General features: G+C 34.1%; 1 protein-coding gene across 1 annotated transcript in view; it reads right to left on the bottom strand.

Moving 5' to 3' along the window:
- The window catches only part of LOC115440421, a 47,767-nt gene that overhangs the window by 13,960 nt on the left and 19,248 nt on the right, over positions 1-14,559 (bottom strand). The window lies entirely within an intron of this gene.

The raw sequence follows: 14,559 nt of genomic DNA on the forward strand, positions 1-14,559 counted from the left end.
ATGCTTTGCACGTGATGTCATGAAATAAAAATTGGTTATCGGGAAAAAAATGTCTCATAACAGCAGCTTAATATAACATTTATTACATAGTGAAATATTTAGAGTCCAATTGAATTTAAATTATCGTTTAACCATAAACATTCAATAGTCACCTTCGCTAAGACGATAATTTAGTATGGACTTTTTAGTCTTTGGTTCTAGACATTTTGAGGCCGGAGTAAAGTAAGAGTGTAGCAGCGTATAGGTGGACGCCACCGTAGAAGAACAGAAGGTTACGTTCGTTTATAGAAGGGGAAGATTTTCAGTCAGGCAGAAGTTGCGCCTGACCGGTCGCGGTTCCTCCGACGATTCTCGGAATAGAAATTCTGAGGTGGTAAATTCTACTACCGCAATTCAGGATTGTGTTTCTTCATCTAATGTGATTATTTTCTAATTATCGATTTTCATCGCAGTTCTAGTGATGTTAACTAGATGGCGGTGTGTACTAATTGTGCTGCCACAAAGAGCACCCGTAATTGGTAATAATTTGTAGTTACTAACCCATCATGTAAGTTAGCAGTTCAATGGAATTTGCACTAGTGCCATTAATTATAGCCTCGTATCCCAAATTGGAACGCACAGCCAACACTCCTGTATATTGTCCGGGCTAAGTCGCTCAATAAAAACTTTGTAGGCATGCAGCCAAATTAGTATATTTTTATGAACGCTACGTGAAGTTTATTAACTCATTTGTCTTTATTAACGTGCGGAGGATTTTTACGATTATAACACGTTGTTAAAATAACATACACACGTTCATTTAGCGTCCGTAAATTTTCTTTTATGATATACTTGTACACGCAAAATATTTGGTATGCAAACTTAGATTTTTATTAAGGCGGACTTTATTGTATTTTAAGTGCAGAAATAATTTGATTGTGTGGCTGGTTATTTATCCAACGAGTAAATGATATGTTAAGCGATTTCGATGAATTCTGTATTAACTTATTCTAAAACCGTACATCTGGATTTCTTTTTAGAATACTAAATAATTAGATCCTTAGTCAATAGATATTATTTTCCTTTTTTGACTAGATTACATCATAATCACATGTTGTAATTTAGTCAATCAATTAGTCACATGCAGTCCACTTCAGAACATAGGTCTAAATATTTGCAGACGGACCTGTCAAAGTAGACTACATCCAGCGTGTTCCTCAGGCGTAGGAATGCCTGTCAAGTGCCTGTTACCAAGTCGTCTGTCCATCTTGCTGGTGGACGTCTAAAGCTGTACTTGCTGTATCTCCACTAGAGAACTTTTTAACCCCGCCTGCAGTCTGTTTTGCTAACTGTAATACCCTGCCTAGTGCCACTTACGCTTGCTAGTCAGAGTATAGAATTTAAAGTACATAGAAGACAAGGGAAATCTCTAGAAGAATGATAACAATTCATCTCCTTATGTAACTCAAACGCAACAATCCAGACAGAATTAGTAAACCAAAATTGAATATTAACCTGATAATTAGCGATAAATGATTAAAGCTCTGTTATGTCAAACGTTTAAATTCCTGAACCTAACTAGCACTCAGCCCCTTTTAGTTTAACCTAACTTATACAACGTCGCAGCCGCGCGTTCAAGCTGATACCTCTAACCAAAACTTATACGTCAACGTAACCACGCGTTAAACTTGGTATGTTACATACATAGCATCAAGCCGCAGTCCTTTTTCAAAGATAGTCAGATGTGTTATAATAATAATAATAATCCACAGTACAACGTAGTACTCTAAAGGACCCAGCTTCGATACTACCAGCACTCTCTTGCCTTAAGCTCATGAATGCTGGCACTTACCGGACTTACCGACCAAGCAATAAATAAAATATATAAAAAATAATAATATTGTTTAATTATCCCAATTATAGGTATATCATCCTTTTTGACCAAGGTGTCCACATTGGGCAATGTCTGTATCGGTCCAATGTAATAAGGAGAATATTACCATTAACTGGACCAAATTTTAGACATCGGACTGGTATTGAACAGAAAAACCTAATAAACTTTGTTAGACACGGACATCGAACGCGAGACTTCAACATGACGGCCATAGCATAATAAAATTACTTCACCATTTAGAAATACTTTCAGAAATTCAATGGAACATAAATATTTGGAATAAACGTACAATCAAAAGTTAACGGTTTATTCATTAGCTCATAACCATTCGAATAAACAAATGAGGACTTGAAATGCCTGAGCAAATTACATTTGCAATTTAAGTTAAAAACTTCAATAAAATAAATGTTGAATACATTACGTGTGAAGTAAAATGACTTTTCTGTATAATATAGCTTTATTGAAGAAATAATTAGCGTGGAGTATGTCAAGGCAATGGAAGAGAATAAAAGTTAAATAAAACACTGTGAAGTGCGTATCGGGACTCATAGAATGCAGGGTTCCGTACATAAACATAGTAATGTGTACATACTTTCGAAGGAGTAGGCACTCACAGTTCGCCGACCTTATTCCACTCACATGAGCCATGATGTATTAGGGCGCGAGCACATAATGGCCATCTCAGGCGCAAATACCAAACCCTAGGACCTTAGAGTGTAATTTTTCGAATCGAAATATATCGGATCGGAATAAAAAACACGAGACTTTACAATATTCGTACACTTCAATAACGCTTAAAAGCAACAATTCGTATTAAACTTATGTTATAAATATTAATTAATATTGTTCCAACAGTTTAAATTCAACGTTAATAATTTTATAGGATACTTTTTATAATTGATTAATTATGTGTATAATTAATTACCTCGCTAAAGCTGAATAATTCGGATTATCGTAGGTAATGTTAATATTTCGCGTATAATTTGGAATTATGTGTGATATTCCAGATTTATTTATATTAGCGGTCGTTCATTGGTCAGAATTCGACCGGCCACTTTAATATATTTTTTTTTTATTATTTTTTTTTATTTATTTCCAACAAAAACATGGTATGTAACAGATACCACTTACAATTTATATGCTCAGTTATAAAATGCACATATAACAAAAATATGTAGTAGTTATATTGAACAATGGTACCCAAGATAAGATTTAACTTGTGTTATGGGTACCAAGGCCATTACAAGTTTTGCACAGTTGGTTATATTGCATACAGATAGAACGTGATCTGTGGTATGCTATCCACTTACAACTCCATATAAAAAACAAGACAAGGTAAATTAAAGATCTAAGTTATAAATTATAAACTAATAAAGTTATGAAGCCTCATTACATATATCTATGTGCTTGAGTGCAAGTACCAAGTGTAATTTACATTTAAAGGATCGAAAGTTTCGATCGAAATATATTTTTACCACATACTACACATCAATATGAACTTTAATCATGCCAAATCTCACACTCCTCTGTGCACGTAATGTTTTTATTTTTTTTAATTCGTCCTTAGAGAACTGGCTATAGTCTTCCGACCATACTGCCTAGTCTTACGCATGTCTTTTCTTTAAATATAAATACTTAAACATATTGTCTTTCGTAAGTGCACGTAATGATCTTAAAAAGGATTACAACGTTTCTCGCTAGTAGCAAAAGCTATCTTCATTATATTTAAAAGTATCTCAACGTGAAAAAAATGAAATCACTTTGCTAAAGAATTCGCTCATTAATTAAACGCAATTTTATAGTCTAAACAAAAGCGAAGAAATTATATGGATTTAAGTTTATTCTCACAACTGTTTGTAACAAGAGTACCTCGAAGCTCCGCGCAGTACGTTAAAAGCAAATATTAATTAAGTACAAGCATTACGCCTATTGTCGTTTGATATAATTAATTATAATTTTGATGTAATACAAAACTTTAAAGGACGCGCCAAGGATTTGAAAATTAAATTAAAATTAATTTCGTCTTAATTAAAAGTGTATATTGTTGTAATTTACATACGTAAGTATTTTTGATTATTTTATTTACTAGGTTTAGGTAGTGTCCTATCTTTACATCTACAAGTTGATTAAATATTTGAATTACGTTAATTATTTTTTAATTTATTTGCACATGACCCTGCTAAGGGATTTCAGAATTAAAATACACGCGATATGTTTAGAATTTTAATTTTATAGGGGAACAATTGAAATTCATAGTCACATTCTTATAAAAATACTACAGCCCCTCAGACACACACATGCACGCACGCACGCACGCACACACACACACACATGCATGCGCACAGACACGCTCACACATGCACGCACACGCGCGCGCACATACACACACACGCGCGCGTGTGCGCTATACACACAGAGAGAGAGAGAGAGATAAACACACACACGCATATGTGTTTGATTTTAAGTATCAAAATTATAATAAAACTAATTTCATAACTTCATTAACGTCATCACGAACCATTGGTTATGTGGTAATAGAGAGGTTATTGCAATGAACAGCGGTTTTTGCAAACTACCTACAGCAAACTTTATTGAAAATTGGTTACCTCTAGTATAACTATATGATTTAATTATAATTAATAATGCGTTTTACTTTTAGCAAGGATTGAGATTAATGTTGTTTGAACTTTATTTATAATTAATTAGAACGTGTTTCCGACAAATATTTTGTTTAATTGTTAATTAAAGATTATTTTTGTCGCCTCATTCATTTTTAAAAAGCTCAAAGACTATGAGTACATGTTACGATTTCGATTTCCAAGACAGGCAACATTCGGATTATTGTAATACAATTTGTCCAGAAATGATTTATCGAGACGTGAACGGAAAAACTGTGTACAATGTTTTTGAAAAAAAAAACTTGCGCTGATAGCATATTGTACTTAGATAAAAGTTGAAGAAGACAGACAAAACGAGACTTTAATAATGATATTATTTATGTTTTCCTTTAAAAGGTAAGAACAAAAAATGATTATCCTAAAGTAAGTATGCGCCAAATAATTTGAAAAGAAAATTGTCCGTTATAAATTTCAACAAAATGTGTACCGCACAAACATGTTAAACGCAGGAAGTAAATGTTTACGGAGCAGAGGAGGCTTTAACCGTAAACACGTTGTTTATTCGGCCAAACCTCGGGTCATCCCTATTAAACATTTTTAAACTTACAATTATAATTTGGCAACGGATGTTTGCTTCAAACTAAGATTAAAGTTAATTGTGTGTCATTATTTAACAGAATAATCTATCAAGTTTTATTTAAACTCGGTTAAGATTTGTTGGCAATATAAGTCCTAACGGCAAGTACATTGCGATGTGATCGACAGATTAATTCAGGCAAATATTCTTTCCAAACACTGCTGCACCGATAGTAAACTAGGTGAGATAATAGAAATCACAAAACAGACACAGAACTTAAATTCAACGAGACTCTCGGAAAACTTAACGCAATTTGCAAAGAAATGAGCCAGTGAAGTATTATTTATATTTCGAATATTTAAAGCATGTAAAGCCGTTGGGCCTGCGCCTGATCCCTCTGGATTGGCGTCCTACTGGGCTATGCGGGTGAAAGAACAGAGAATGAATCTACGTATTGCGCACACACTTGTGCACTATAATATCTCCTTCGTATCTGGCTGATCTCTGTTGAGATTGGTCGCCGTGGCCGAAATTTGGTTAGGAAGAAATCATATTATTACTTATTCACACAAGATATATTTTCATCTACAACATGTCACAACAATTAACAAGTACTTCCGTCAAAACACCTGATGTTAAGAAATTAGAACACATTTCTCATGCAAAATGTCTTCCGCGTAAATAAATTATTCTCTTGAATAAGTTATTAGTCTCGTTTTAGCTAATTTCATACGTTTCTGTATGTCATTCCGCCTAATGATTAATTAATAGCGCAGCATCCTTGATAGTTCTAATTAGTATGATTTATGTGTTTGAAAAGAGCGCAATATACGAATTACGATTGCTAGGGTTTGTACCATGAACTGCCATTGCCCGTAATCGCCGCTGAATATTATGGGATATTGTATTGTACTAGCTATTGATTGCAGCTTCGCCTGCGTGAATATGTTATCCGGAATGAAAGTCCCGCTTTTTATTTTACCGGGGTTAAAAGTAGCCTATGTCCTACCCAAGATCTCAAATTATCACCATAACGAATTTAATTAAAATCAGTCCAGTAGTTTTTGAGTTTATCGCGTTCAGACACCCAAAGAGACGCGTCGGCGGACTTTGTGTCATAATATAATAAAATATTAAATTTGAATGTACACGCAGTGCCATGAATAGCGAGAGATGGAGAAGTCTTGCAAAAGTCGCGATTTTTCAGACGATCCATAACCACGACCATTCCGTCAGGAGTGTACGACTAAGAAGAAGAATAATTAATTAATTAAATAAAAAAAATAAGTGGAACAATTCCGTCATACATGATTGTTGCGTAACTAAACGTTTAGGCAGTGTCTGCAAAAGCTTTCGAAAGGAATAATTTCCATGTTTTCACAACCATTTTTAATTGATGCGCCGCCCTTATTGGTCATAGCGTGATGTTATATACCCTAACGCCTTTCTCAATAAATGGGCTATCTAATACTAAAAGAATTTTCCAATTCAAACTAGTAGTTCTTGAAATTAGCGCGTTCAAACAAATAAACAAAGGAACTCCTCAGCAGATATCAAAGGCTATCGTATAATTTCTAAAATAGTTTTATCGTAGACATAAATTTATTAGAGGAACTCCTAGATCGCATTTCGAATTAAAGTTTAACCGTTTAAGAACTCTATAAAATTGTGACTTAGTTTATTTTGCTTTTATCGTTGAATCTATTGTAAAACATATTTGAACTAAGTGGTGCATTAGTATACATCCCCTTGCTTTTTTCACTTTTAAAAGAGTAGGTAGATGTGTAATACCGCCATATTCCATATTTCGCTAGGTCCGCAAAGAAAGCTTCCTTTTTCGCTTTTAAAGAGAAAGATTCGCAAAAGAAGCCTATTGGAATTTCAACAAAATTCCAAACTGCGGGCAGATGCTGAGCAATAAAACATAACTTTACCCGGTCCGAGCATCGAACCATAGACATGACGGTATTTCTAACCCTTACGCAATACAACTACGCCGTCAAATTGAGGCATCGAGGTGTGCATTTAGTTTGTAGAAAATATAACTTCGTAATTTAGGTCGTTGCGTCTGGCACGGAGAAGTTTCAAACTCGGGTTATACTAGGGAATTATTCCAGATTTGAATAAACAGTTCGATTGATCTTATAATAGAAAGCAATTCGGGCTCTCAGCGACGTTCGGTTATTGACGAAGATGTGCAAAACTAATAGAACTCTCCTAGTCCGGTTGCAGAATGGAATGCGTTAAAGGAAAATAGATCTTATGCATAATTGGATTTCTGAAGTAGGCTATAGGGATATACTGTTTAATGTACTTCAAATCTAAGGATTTATCATGAAAATGTTTTAAATTATTAAATTATTTCAAAATTTTAAAAGAGCACACAATCGTTATATTTTAACTTCTAATCATAAACGCAACAAACATTCCATGATATTAAATAAATTTGTGCATTTTATGTTGTGATGCGAATGATTATGCATTGCACGTTTCTAATTGTGAAAGAAAAAAAAATTATAACATTTCCAGATAAATGTACCTCACGAAACAAGTTGTTAGGTTAAAATCCAATTTTCTAGTAAAGTGTGTAAAATATATTTTTCAAAGCAACCTGACACACCACCAAAAAATGTAGGCAGCGGAAAGAAACAGAAAACATACCTCACAATTTCCTATTTTATCATTAGAATATATTTCTAAGAAAATCGTGATTCCATTCGCTTAATTTTAAACATCTTCAATTTAAGCCATGAATAATAGATAAGTTTAAAGCAGCAAGAAATAACAGTGTTAATTGAGAATTATAATTCTGAGATAATGTAGTACCCGCGATCTTAAACGACTAATTTCGGAAGGGTCCGACCCACGTAACAAAGTTTTCGACTCCGATGACAAGCTCTCTTGACAAAATAATCTCGGCGCGACCTAATTGCCTCCTTCAAGAAACAATGTTTTGCCGACTTTCTTATTTGGAAGAAATCAAATCATTCCGTTACGGATGTCTAGCGACATTCAGAAAATTCATACCGCAAATTCTTCAAAGAGTTATTTACTATAATATTTCTGTATAATTTATACGTGAAACGGAAATTCCAGTCCATTTACTCTACTTTAGCACTTTGGTTCGGTGGAGGGAAAGAAATGCTTTTAATAAAAGTAATTTCGGGACAAATTTACTCGATTTGCGTCGGATAAAGGTTGAATAATAATTATGGCGGAGGGTTCTACTAAGTAATTTACTTAAGTTGCTTTGCTGTGAACGTTTCAACGAATCGACGCTCTAGACGCTTCGCATTCGAAATGTCAAAAGTTTCGAACGAAGTCAGCGTCTACTGAATATTCATTGTTGTAACTGTTTCATTAGTTTGACTAACGCCTTTATTAATCCACCAAGACAATCACCAACATAGCTATGTGCTTCATCGTTGGCTTTCATTGGCCGTTATTTTATATCACACTTCGAGTGAAGATAGTCAGTAGCAATAAAATTATTCCATGTAATAAGTGTTGAACCTTCATGAAAGTTTTATTGTATTGCTGTGTCAACCAGAGCCGGAAGAAATAAGGTTTATAAGTTGAATGATTCCAGTTGAGCGAACGCTTGATATCGTACAAAAATAACTATTCTAATAAAACTTTGTCTGCTACCATTGCCCTAGAAACGAAACAGAGAATTTGTTTTTATTTAGAATTTTCACTTTGCAGTAGTTTTCTTTCGAATTTCACTTTGCAGACCACTACGAACATTTAAGCGAAATATTTTGTTTTGGAATGCTTTTCATCAGTTGGTTTCTTTATGTCGGTTTTCTTCCTTTTTTAAGATTTTTTTTGTTTCTTAATTTATTTTTATGTATTAAGCTGTCATGGTAGAGTTATTTAATCTGAAGAAAAAGCCATGAAAATTACAACGGTGGTATGTTTATTTATACAAATAACATAATAATATAATTACCAAATTTAGATCTACAGAATATCCTAAGCGAAGTAAATATTTTCTTATTAATAATGCACAAAGGACTTTAACACATTTAAGCCCTTGAGAAAATAAATCATATTTACTTTTATTATTCAAGTTTATATTAAAATATGGAAATTATATTTTTATAAACTCACGCCTTGTCCCCAGGGGATAGGCATATGATTATACCACACTCGGTTCATTGATCTTACTTCGGTACCGTAATAGGGCGTGAATCTATCTAACCTTTATCATGTGCGAAAGTGAAAAGTGATTGCATTGAAACCAAACACACACTCTTCTTTTATCTCTGAAAAAAATAGCAGAGGCAGCTAGTGCAACGACTTCTCACGTATATTCCGTCCCATGATATGATATGAAGCTTATCGCCGTATCGGGTATAAATTCCAAACTCCGGGCCAAGTAAATAAACCAAATATCAATTTATTCGACCCGGGATTCGAATCTGACACCTTAAAGCGATAATCACATCGCATTCGCAATACAACTATGCCACGCAGGCAGTCTATGAGTTAGGTTGGCAAATAAAAACATGCAAATAATAGTTTTCCATCAGCAGCCATCCTCCATCCATCATCCAGCTGGAAATCGAACAAATTACGCCGTCCTACACATCACCACTATCTCAAAACTACCAGGCTTGCAAGCCAATTCATTATTATAATTATCAATATTACATACATAATGATTTTCAATAAACTCTTCTACGAGATTCCTTAAATAATTCAGAGCTTCGACGCTGCATAAATAAAGAAGGCACTTGCGCGTTCCGTCGAGACTATTTAATTTTCATCGATGGCGGCCTCACTGGCATAAATAGATCGTTGCTTCAAACATCCACTTAATTACGCGATGTGAATTAATAATTTCATGGTTTATCACCTCCTGTAGTAGAAGGGTATATAGATTTTACAATAGAGGCCATGAGTTGGATTCTCGGGTTTGGTACTATGTTATGAGTTTTGATATAAATTTCCGAGATGAAAGAAAAGAGAAAGTCAGGCACGCGGCCCGTCATAAAATCTAAGCGTAAGGTTTTTACATCATACATAAAAATGTGCGGCGAAAGCTACACTGGCCTAGTGCCGATAAGTAGACGTCACACACCTTCAAAATTCCTATAGAGAACTTCTTAGGTATACAGGTTTCCGCGCGATGTTTTCCGTCATTGTTATCGCATGCGATAATTCATAAAAAATACAGACATAATTTTGGAAAAGTGAAAAAGGGGTTCACTGTTTGTAAGCGGAGGTCCACGAAAATTTATCTGGTTTGATTTATTGGCTTGTCTTCATCTATCAATATAGGCAGATAATATTCATAGGGGTTGTTAGGCACGGTGACTCCAACATAACATTGTCCTGACGCCCCCCCCGAAGTTGGGCGGTAGTGGTAATGCATTTTCTCTGTGAAACTAGAAATGTGGTCGATGAGAAAAAAGTTTGGAAACCTCTGAACTATATAATCACTATAAATCCACGGTCAGATTATTTGTTTAACCTTACGTTGTAAAATCGAAATTCTAGACTAATTTATCATTTCTTTAGATCCAGCGGTCTATCAGAGCTGAGCCAGCACGCAGACCGTCTAAACCTAAAGATTCTATTGTTCGGAATAAAACGCATAAAGGTCGAATTTTGCTTGGAGGGCACTACACACCGAGGCTTAAGAAAAAGACACACAGCTTTCACTTTGTAAAGAAAACCAGCCTACAATCTGCGTGGTTAATTCGATAAAGTACTGTATTTGAATTATATAAGGCTTCAGGGCGGCTTTGTGATCTTTTTGTATCGAAGTTGGCTAGTGCCCTCGGGCTCTTGTTAATAGTTATGTGTGGCCGTCAAATACCCTAAATTCTGGAATCATTTTATGGATATGTTTATATATACTTATTCTGGTTTGAGTTTTATGAAAAATATATCTACTGTTTGATTTATTGTTTATGTTTGAATGTATCATAGGCAAGTTTTGTGTATAGTTGTGTCTTCATTTACGTTAATTATTGCGTTGAAAAATCGAACTATTTCTATTAGCTTGTTCTATCGCATTGTTTGTTATCACTTACCTTTTGACATTCATTAAGATGAAGGCATAATTCGGATATTAAATTGATGTAAATAAACCATATAAAATTCACAACCCAATATTTTTTTTAACTCTAAGCATATTGTTTATTTATACAACCTTATATATTATTAACACAAGCCTTCTTGTTGCGTAGGTATATTGCAACTTTCTTACGTACATCAATTCGTTTCAAGAAACAAAACACTAGATTATTCACTGATTAAAATGTACATAAGAACCGTAGTAACAACTTTGTATAGTATATCACTTGTCAAACATTGTAATACGCTACACCTAGGGGAATTAGGTCAAAAGAGTCAGCTGGGACGAAGCAATTTGTTTGTTTGTCTAATATCAGAAGACGAAACGAGATGTCATGTCTCGTTGCTCTTTGTATTTTAATTATCTTACTCCCGCCGTCGCTTCGTCTCATAAAAAGAATAATATGATCCCACAGCTTCGTAATCCTACCTAAATACCGAAAGCAGTTGGTACCTAACAGTCTTATAAAAAATTCGCAAAGCTATGCTTAGTTAAAACACAAATTTACTCGATCAGCTGTAACTCAAAACCCGCCATCTTGCCTCTTGATAAGGCTTAAACTAGGAACCAGTGATGTTTTGACAGATATTTAACCACCCTTTAATACTAAAACAAGTTTATAAGTAAGACTATAAGTGTTAGACAGTGGATAGTGCAGTAAGCCGCTGGTAAGATCTCATCGCTTTAAAATCTAGGTTACTTTACTTCTATTCTGTAATTACATTCGACTTAAAATGAAGAATGACCTAAATACTTCAGACTACTATATTATAGATAAACTAAGAAAAATATAAAAGGTGATACAATTCAATGGGAAACTGAGTTGTAATATTTATTCACTTATTATTTCTCAGATTGCATACAATTTTTATAGTTCGAACTTTTCTACCTAACCTACAGAAAAGATTAACTAATTTAGAAAAATTATAAAGATAAAATTTAACAAATAATCAAGATAAAGTATTTTTCTTTTGTCGCTCGTTTATTATACACCGCCATCTATTTTTTCATTCTGTTCTATCCATCTAAAGGTTGTCTGGAAGAAATCGCTTTTAGGACATGTGTAACCATGTCTTGTATTTGTTTTCTTCTATGTTTTTATGTATGTTCTATGGGTTATACAATAAAGAGGTTTGTTATTACCATTATTTATGTGCTTTTTATTAGTAAAAAACTCAACCAGGGGCGAAGCTACCGCTGTATCAGCAATATCAACGATACGGGGCTTTAGAGGCCATTATTAAGCCCTTACGCTAAACTTAGCAAGATGCCCAACCTGAGGATCAATTTTTGCTCACAATAGACAGCGGGGTGCACTACATGCGGAGCGGCACAACCTGAGTGAGTGACTTTTACTTAAGGAAAGTAAAAATCTGGCGCTGGAAAGGCCACCAAAAAATTTTGATATAGAACCTCCCCATGGTAAGCTACGCCACTGCTTTCAATCATAGACCAACATAATATAGCAATTTCTCAAACTGTAGTTATTGATAGTAATTCCAGTAGTCCTAATAATAAGATCGTAGGGAGGCGAGTTATGTGTCAAATAGCGGAACTTCGTCGTCCTCCGTCACCCCATCTGCAAAACACTAGTCAAAATACTATTCGTATAAATTGTTTGTAAAAATATATAAAGAAATATTGTGAATTCATTTAAAAATAAATAACAATAATAAAAAAGACTAACCTTACCAGAGTTCTTGCGTTTCCCAATGATCATCTGAATTATGTCAACTTACTTCAGGCAATGGAAGTACGTACAGTCACTGACCCCAAAACGACCTTCTATGTGATGTGTACACTATTCAGTATCTATTAGGGTTGGAAATATAAGGAACTCCCCGAACATAGCAAATAGATAAAATCGTTGACATTTAAGTCATAGACAATAAATACTACGCCCAAATATGATGTCATCAGACACGGCATTTCCGGTAAAGGTATTGTAACGTTCGCGTGCGACACATGGCAGGAAGCACCTGAGGGGATTCTACTGATAATCTAATTTCGCGACTGCACATACCTAGACTCGAACAGTTTAAACAGTTCACTTTTGTATTAACCCAATTAACATTCGTGTACCTAATAAAACAATTTTGAACTTTATTGCATTTTTTAATTAAAATAATAAGATCTATATTTCCATACTTATAATTAATGCAAAAGTAACTTTGTTAGTTACGTTTTCACGGTTGAATTATTGGTTATTTCAATAGTTTTTAGTATGTAAATAGTTTCGAGATCCTGCGAAGGATATGGGTTACTTTTTCTCCCGGGAATATATATAGCGATATTTTTATGCTGGAGACATTTCTTCGGATAATATATAGCGAATAATTGATCCGGTTTTGTGTTATTTAGGAAACTTTACTTGTAATTTCCGCAAGCAATTGCGCCCAAATGGAATTATTTTCCCAGAATTAAGGTATTAAATGTAGCGCTCATGTTTCCAATATTAAAATATGTTGCTCTCCGGTCTATCAACAAGGAAAATCACATCAACATTTGCTGTGTTGTTACAAGAAAAAGACGACAAAAAAAATACTATTGCATACTTGTAAGGTTAAATTGCTGGAGTACGTATGTATAGAAATTGCATTATGACGTAAGGTCCGACTTGCACCAATAAAAGAAGTGTGAAATAGACGTAAACAGTGTTAAGCCATCAAACTTTCAACACATTCAAACAAACTTGACTAAACTGAACCGACTCGAAAACAAGACAAAACCTAGACACTAAATGGTCACTGAGCAGCAAATAACAAAACAAGTTTGCACACATTTATTGTTCTACAAGTCGATATGTCTAGCAAACCAGATTTAACTTCGGTATTAAAGTTGCAGACAATCGGACCCGTTAAGTCAACTTTCGTATTTTTACTCAGAAATGTGCCACTGGCATTTGTATCAAAACATTGTACAGACACCGACAAAAGTTGTTTAACAAATTCAAAACCTCATTTCACAAATACACGTAAAATAATAATATTAATATAATAGTAAGTAGGAGTAGTAATTATTTGTGTTTACCTAAATAAAATAATACGATTGTAATAAATTTTATTGAACAAAAGGTTTTACGAAGAAAACGAAATCATATCGCGATTTTAAATTTTGAATTTTCTCATCAATTTTGTCGCTGATTGTATTTAAATATCTGTTTACACTCTGGTTTTCATTTTGCAATTCACTGACAGCCACGTTGGTGCTAACGCTGGTGGTCACGATATCAAACGTTTAATTAATCGCTTGTATTTACAGAAATAATCGAATATGTGATGTATTCATTAAATAGATTAAGTTCATTATTGAACGTGTTAAATTTAATTTATTCTAGTGGATTGTATTATCTGATATGAAAGTTACAGTGCCGTAATATTGTTTGTATCACGAATGAACATCT

This window comes from Manduca sexta, chromosome 12 (genome assembly GCF_014839805.1).
Source record: "Manduca sexta isolate Smith_Timp_Sample1 chromosome 12, JHU_Msex_v1.0, whole genome shotgun sequence".
In the NCBI taxonomy this organism is placed as follows: Eukaryota; Metazoa; Arthropoda; class Insecta; order Lepidoptera; family Sphingidae; genus Manduca; species Manduca sexta.